Below are 7480 nucleotides of genomic sequence, written 5' to 3' on the forward strand. Positions count from 1 at the left end.
AGACAGTCTCCCCTCTCCGTAGCAGTACGATCCCACCAGTGATCAAAAGACAGTCTCCCCTCTCCAGAGCAGAACCATCCCCCAGTGATCAAAAGGCAGTCTCCCCTCTCCATAGCAGAGTGATTCCACCTGTGATCAAAAGACAGTCTTCCCTCTCCGTAGCAGAACGATCCCCCAGTGATTAAAAAGGCAGTCTCCGCTCTCCAGTAACAGAGTGATCCCACCCGTGATCAAAGGGCAGTCTCCCCTCTCCAGAACAGTGATCCCACCAGTGATCAAAAGACAGTCTCCTGTCTCCATAGCAGAGTGATTCCACCTGTGATCAAAAGACAGTCTTCCCTCTCCGTAGCAGAGTGATTCCACCTGTGATCAAAAGACAGTCTTCCCTCTCCGTAGCAGAACGATCCCCCAGTGATCAAAAGGCAGTCTCCCCTCTCCATAGCAGAGTGATCCCACCAGTGATCAAAAGGCAGTCTCCCCTCTCCAGAGCAGAGTGATTGCACCAGTGATCAAAAGGCAGTCTCCTCTCTCCAGTAACAGAGTGATCCCACCAGTGATCAACAGGTAGTCTCCCCTCTCCAGTAACAGAGTAATTTCACCAGTGATCAAAAGGCAGTCTCCACTCTCCATAGCAGAACGATCCCTCTGTAATCGAAAGGCGGTCTGCCCTCTCCATCGCAGAGTAATCCCACCAGTGATCAAAAGGCAGTCTCCCCTCTCCAGTAACAGAGTGATCCCCCAATGTTCAAAAGACAGTCTCCCTTCTCCAGTAACAGGGTGATCCCCCAGTGATCAAAAGACAGTCTCCCCTCTCCGTAGCAGTACGATCCCACCAGTGATCAAAAGACAGTCTCCCCTCTCCAGAGCAGAACCATCCCCCAGTGATCAAAAGGCAGTCTCCCCTCTCCATAGCAGAGTGATTCCACCTGTGATCAAAAGACAGTCTTCCCTCTCCGTAGCAGAACGATCCCCCAGTGATTAAAAAGGCAGTCTCCGCTCTCCAGTAACAGAGTGATCCCACCCGTGATCAAAGGGCAGTCTCCCCTCTCCAGAACAGTGATCCCACCAGTGATCAAAAGACAGTCTCCTGTCTCCAGAGCAGAGTGATCCCACCTGTGATCAAAAGGCAGTCTCCCCTCTCCAGAACAGTGATCCCACCAGTGATCAAAAGACAGTCTCCCTTCTCGAGAGCAGAGTGATTCCACCTGTGATCAAAAGGCAGTCTCCCCTCTCCAGAGCAGAGTGATCGTACCAGTGATCAAAAGGCAGTCTCCCCTCTCCAGAGCAGAGTGATTGCACCAGTGATCAAAAGGCAGTCTCCTCTCTCCAGTAACAGAGTGATCCCACCAGTGATCAAAAGGCAGTCTCCCCTCTCCAGTAACAGAGTGATCCCACCAGTGGTCAAAAGGCAGTCTCCCCTCTCCAGTAACAGAGTGATCCCACCAGTGATCAAAAGGCAGTCTCCTCTCTCCAGTAACAGAGTGATCCCACCAGTGGTCAAAAGGCAGTCTCCCCACTCCAGAGTAGAGTGATTCCACCAGTGATCAAAAGGCAGTTGCCCCTCTCCAGAGCAGAACGATGCCACCAGTGATCAAAAGGCAGTCTCCCTTCTCCAGAGCAGAGTGATCGCACCAGTGATCAAAAGGCAGTCTCCCCTCTCCAGAGCAGAACGATCCCACCAGTGTTCAAAAGGCAGTCGCCCCTCTCCAGAGCAGAACGATGCCACCAGTGATCAAAAGGCAGTCTCCCCTCTCTAGTAACAGAGTGATCCCACCAGTGATCAAAAGGCAGTCTCCCTTCTCCAGAGCAGAACGATCCCCCAGTGATCAAAAGGCAGTCTCCCCTCTCCATAGCAGAGTGATTCCACCTGTAATCAAAAGGCAGTCTCCCCTCTCCAGAGCAGAGTGATCGTACCGGTGATCAAAAGGCAGTCTCCCCTCTCCAGAGCAGAGTGATTGCACCAGTGATCAAAAGGCAGTCTCCTGTCTCCAGTAACAGAGTGATCCCACCAGTGATCAAAAGGCAGTCTCCCCTCTCCAGTAACAGAGTGATCCCACCAGTGGTCAAAAGGCAGTCTCCCCTCTCCAGAGTAGAGTGATTCCACCAGTGATCAAAAGGCAGTTGCCCCTCTCCAGAGCAGAACGATGCCACCAGTGATCAAAAGGCAGTCTCCCTTCTCCAGAGTAGAGTGATCGCACCAGTGATCAAAAGGCAGTCTCCCCTCTCCAGAGCAGAACGATCCCACCAGTGTTCAAAAGGCAGTCGCCCCTCTCCAGAGCAGAACGATGCCACCAGTGATCAAAAGGCAGTCTCCTCGCTCCAGTAACAGAGTGATCCCACCAGTGGTCAAAAGGCAGTCTCCCCTCTCCAGAGTAGAGTGATTCCACCAGTGATCAAAAGGCTGTCTCCCCTCTCCAGTAACAGAGCGATCCCACCAGTGATCAAAAGGCAGTCGCCCCTCTCCAGAGCAGAATGATGCCACCAGTGATCAAAAGGCAGTCTCCCCTCTCCAGTAACAGAGCGATCCCACCTGTGATCAAAAGACAGTCTCCCCTCTCCAGAGCAGTGATTGCACCAGTGATCAAAAGGCAGTCTCCCCTCTCCAGAGCAGAGTGATCGCACCACTGATCAAAAGGCAGTCTCCACTCTCCAGAGCAGAGTGATTGCACCAGTGATCAAAAGGCAGTCTCCTCTCTCCAGTAACAGAGTGATCCCACCAGTGATCAAAAGGCAGTCTCCCCTCTCCAGTAACAGAGTGATCCCACCAGTGATCAAAAGGCAGTCTCCCCTCTCCAGAGTAGAGTGATTCCACCAGTGATAAAAAGGCAGTCGCCCCTCTCCAGAGCAGAACGATGCCACCAGTGATCAAAAGGCAGTCTCCCTTCTCCAGAGCAGAGTGATCGCACCAGTGATCAAAAGGCAGTCTTCCCTCTCCAGAGCAGAGTGATTCCACCAGTGATCAATAGGCAGTCTCCCTTCTCCAGAGCAGAGTGATCGCACCAGTGATCAAAAGGCAGTCTCCCCTCTCCAGAGCAGAACGATCCCACCAGTGTTCAAAAGGCAGTCGCCCCTCTCCAGAGCAGAACGATGCCACCAGTGATCAAAAGGCAGTCTCCCTTATCCAGAGCAGAGTGATCCCACCAGTGATCAAAAGGCAGTCTCCTCTCTCCATCGCAGTGATACCACCAGTTGTCTAAAAGCAGTCTCCCCTCTCCAGAGCAGAACTATCCCTCAGTGATGAAAAGGCAGTCTCCCCTCTCCAGAGCAGAACGACCCCACCAGTGATCAAAAGGCAGTCTCCCCTCTCCGTAGCAGAGTGTTCCCACCAGTGATCAAAAGACAGTCTCCCCACTCCGTAGCAGAGTGATCCCAGCAGTGATCAAAAGGCAGTCTCCCCTCTCCAGTAACAGAGTGATCCCTCCAGTGATCAAAAGGCAGTCTCCCCTCTCCAGAGCAGATTGATCTCAGCAGTGATCAAAAGGGAGTCTCCCCTCTCTAGTAACAGAGTGATCCCACCAGATCAAAAGGCAGTCTCCCCTCTCTAGTAACATAGTGATCCCACCAGTGATCAAAAGGCAGTCTCCCCTCTCTAGTAACAGAGTGATCCCACCAGTGATCAAAAGGCAGTCTCCCCTCTCCAGAGCAGAATGATTCCACCAGTGATCAAAAGACAGTCTCCCCTCTCCGTAGCAGCACGATCCCACCAGTGATCAAAAGACACTCCCCTCTCCGTAGCAGAGTGATCCCCCAGTGATCAAAGCACAGTTTTCCTTCTCCAGAGCCGAGTGATCCCACCAGTGATCAAATACAGTCTCCCTTCTCCATAGCAGAACGATCCCCCTGTGATCAAAAGGCAGTCTCCCCTCTCCAGTAACAGATGAATCCCACCAGTGATCAAAAGACAGTCTCCCCTCTCCGTAGCAGCACGATCCCACCAGTGATCAAAAGACAGTCTTCCCTCTCCGTAGCAGCACGATCCCACCAGTGATCAAAAGACAGTCTCCCCTCTCCGTAGCAGCACGATCCCACCAGTGATCAAAAGACAGTCTCCCCTCTCCGTAGCAGAGTGATCCCCCAGTGATCAAAGCACAGTTTTCCTTCTCCAGAGCCGAGTGATCCCACCAGTGATCAAATACAGTCTCCCTTCTCCATAGCAGAACGATCCCCCTGTGATCAAAAGGCAGACTCCCCTCTCCATAGCAGAGTGATCCCACCAGTGATCAAAAGGCAGTCTCCCCTCTCCGTAGCAGAGTGATTCCACCTGTGATCAAAAGGCAGTCTCCTCTCTCCAGTAACAGCGTTATCTCACCAGTGATCAAAAGACAGTTCCCCCTCTCCGTAGCAGAACGATCCCCCAGTGATCAAAGCAGAGTTTTCCTTCTCCAGAGTAGAGTGATCCCACCAGTGATCAAAAGGCAGTCTCCCCTCTCCGTAGCAGCACGATCCCACCAGTGATCAAAATACAGTCTCCCTTCTCCAGAGCAGAACGATCCCCCAGTGATCAAAAGACAGTCTCCCCTCTCTACAGCAGAGTGATCCCACCTGTGGTCAAAAGACAGTCTCCCGTCTCCAGAGCAGAACGATCCCCCAGTGATCAAAAGTCAGTCTCCCCTCTCCATAGCGGAGTGATTCCACCAGTGATCAAAAGGCAGTCTCTCCTCTCCATAGCAGAGTGATCCCACCTGTGATCAAAAGGCAGTCTCCCTTCTCCATAGCAGAGTGATTCCACCTGTGATCAAAAGACAGTCTTCCCTCTCCGTAGCAGAACGATCCCCCAGTCATCAAAAGGCAGTCTCCACTCTCCATAGCAGAGTGATCCCACCAGTGATCAAAAGGCAGTCTCCCCTCTCCAGTAACAGAGTGATCCCACCAGTGATCAAAAGGCAGTCTCCCCTCTCCAGAGCAGAGTGATCGCACCAGTGATCAAAAGGCAGTCTCCCCTCTCCAGTAACAGAGTGATCCCCCAATGTTCAAAAGGCAGTCTCCCCTCTCCGTAGCAGCACGATCCCACCAGTGATCAAAAGACAGTCTCCCCTCTCCGTAGCAGAGTGAACCCACCTGTGATCAAAAGGCAGTCTCCCCTCTCCAGTAACAGAGTGATCCCCCAATGTTCAAAAGACAGTCTCCCCTCTCCAGCAGCAGAGTGATTCCACTAGTGATCAAAAGGCAGTCTCCCCTCTCCAGTAACAGATGAATCCCACCAGTGATCAAAAGACAGTCTCCCCTCTCCGTAGCAGCACGATCCCACCAGTGATCAAAAGACAGTCTCCCCTCTCCGTAGCAGAGTGATCCCCCAGTGATCAAAGCACAGTTTTCCTTCTCCAGAACCGAGTGATCCCACCAGTGATCAAATACTGTCTCCCTTCTCCAGAGCAGAACCATCCCCCAGTGATCAAAAGGCAGTCTCCCCTCTCCAGAGCAGAACCATCCCCCATTGATCAAAAGGCAGTCTCCCCTCTCCATAGCAGAGTGATTCCACCTGTGATCAAAAGACAGTCTCCCCTCTCCAGAGCAGAGTGATTGCACCAGTGATCAAAAGGCAGTCTCCCCTCTCCAGAGCAGAACGATCCCACCAGTGATCAGAAGTCATTCTCCCTTCTCCATAGTAGAACGATCCCCCAATGATCAAAAGGCGGTCGCCCCTCTCCATAGCAGAGTGATCCCACCAGTTATCAAAAGGCAGTCTCCCCTCTCCAGTAACAGAGTGATCCCACCAGTGATCAAAATACAGTCTCCCCTCTCCATAGCAGAACGATCCCCCTGTGATCAAAAGGCAGTCTCCCTTCTCCGTAGCAGAGTGATTCCACCTGTGATCAAAAGACAGTCTCCCCTCTCCAGTAACAGTGATCCCCCAATGTTCAAAAGACAGTCTCCCCTCTCCAGTAACAGAGTGATCCCACCAGTGATCAAAAGGCAGTCTCCCGTCTCCAGAGCAGAGTGATCCCACCAGTGATCAAACACAGTCTCCCTTCTCCAGAGCAGAACGAACCCCCAGTGATCAAAAGGCAGTCTCCCCTCTCCATAGCAGAGTGATTCCACCTGTGATCAAAAGGCAGTCTCCCCTCTCCAGAGCAGAGTGATTGCACCAGTGATCAAAAGGCAGTCTCCCCTCTCCATAGCAGAGTGATCGCACAAGTGACCAAAAGGCAGTCTCCCTTCTCCAGAGCAGAACGATTCCACCCGTGATCATAAGGCAGTCTCCCCTCTCCAGTAACATAGTGCTCTCACCAGTTGTCAAAAAGCAGTCTCCCCTCTCCAGAGCAGAACGATCCCTCAGTGATGAAAAGGCAGTCTCCCCTCTCCAGAGTAGAACGACCCCACCAGTGATCAAAAGGCAGTCTCCCTTCTCCGTAGCAGAGTGATCCCACCAGTGATCAAAAGACAGTCTCCCCTCTCCGTAGCAGAGTGATCCCCCAGTGATCAAAAGACAGTCTCCCCTCTCCATAGCAGAGTGATTCCACCTGTGATCAAAAGACAGTCTCCCCTCTCCGTAGCAGAGTGATTGCACCAGTGATCAAAAGACAGTCTTCCCTCTCCGTAGCAGAACGATCCCCCAGTCATCAAAAGGCAGTCTCCACTCTCCAGAGCAGAGTGATCCCACCAGTGATCAAAAGGCAGTCTCCCCTCCCCGTAGCAGAACGATCCCCCAGTGATCAAAAGGTAGTCTCCCCTCTCCATAGCAGAGTGATCCCACCTGTGATCAAAAGGCAGTCTCCCCTCTCCAGTAACAGAGTGATCCCCCAGTGATCAAAAGGCAGTCTCCCCTCTCCGTAGCAGCACGATCCCACCAGTGATCAAAAGACAGTCTCCCCTCTCCGTAGCAGAGTGAAACCACCTGTGATCAAAAGGCAGTCTCCCCTCTCCAGTAACAGAGTGATCCCCCAATGTTCAAAAGACAGTCTCCCCTCTCCAGCAGCAGCACGATCCCACCAGTGATCAAAAGGCAGTCTCCCCTCTCCATAGCAGAGTGATCCCACCTGTGATCAAAAGGCAGTCTCCCCTCTCCATAGCAGAGTGATCCCACCTGTGATCAAAAGGCAGTCTCCCCTCTCCGTAGCAGCACGATCCCACCAGTGATCAAAAGACAGTCTCCCCTCTCCGTAGCAGAGTGAACCTACCTGTGATCAAAAGGCAGTCTCCCCTCTCCATAGCAGAACTATCCCCCTGTGATCAAAAGACAGTCTCCCCTCTCCGTAGCAGAGTGATCCCCCAGTGATCAAATACTGTCTCCCACTCCAGAGCAGAACCATCCCCCAGTGATCAAAAGGCAGTCTCCCCTCTCCATAGCAGAGTGATTCCACCTGTGATCAAAAGACAGTCTCCCCTCTCCAGAGCAGAGTGATTGCACCAGTGATCAAAAGGCAGTCTCCCCTCTCCAGAGCAGAGTGATTGCACCAGTGATCAAAAGGCAGTCTCCCCTCTCCAGAGCAGAACGATCCCACCAGTCATCAGAAGTCAGTCGCCCCTCTCCATAGCAGAG

This window comes from Hypanus sabinus, chromosome 7 (genome assembly GCF_030144855.1).
Source record: "Hypanus sabinus isolate sHypSab1 chromosome 7, sHypSab1.hap1, whole genome shotgun sequence".
Taxonomy (NCBI): Eukaryota; Metazoa; Chordata; class Chondrichthyes; order Myliobatiformes; family Dasyatidae; genus Hypanus; species Hypanus sabinus.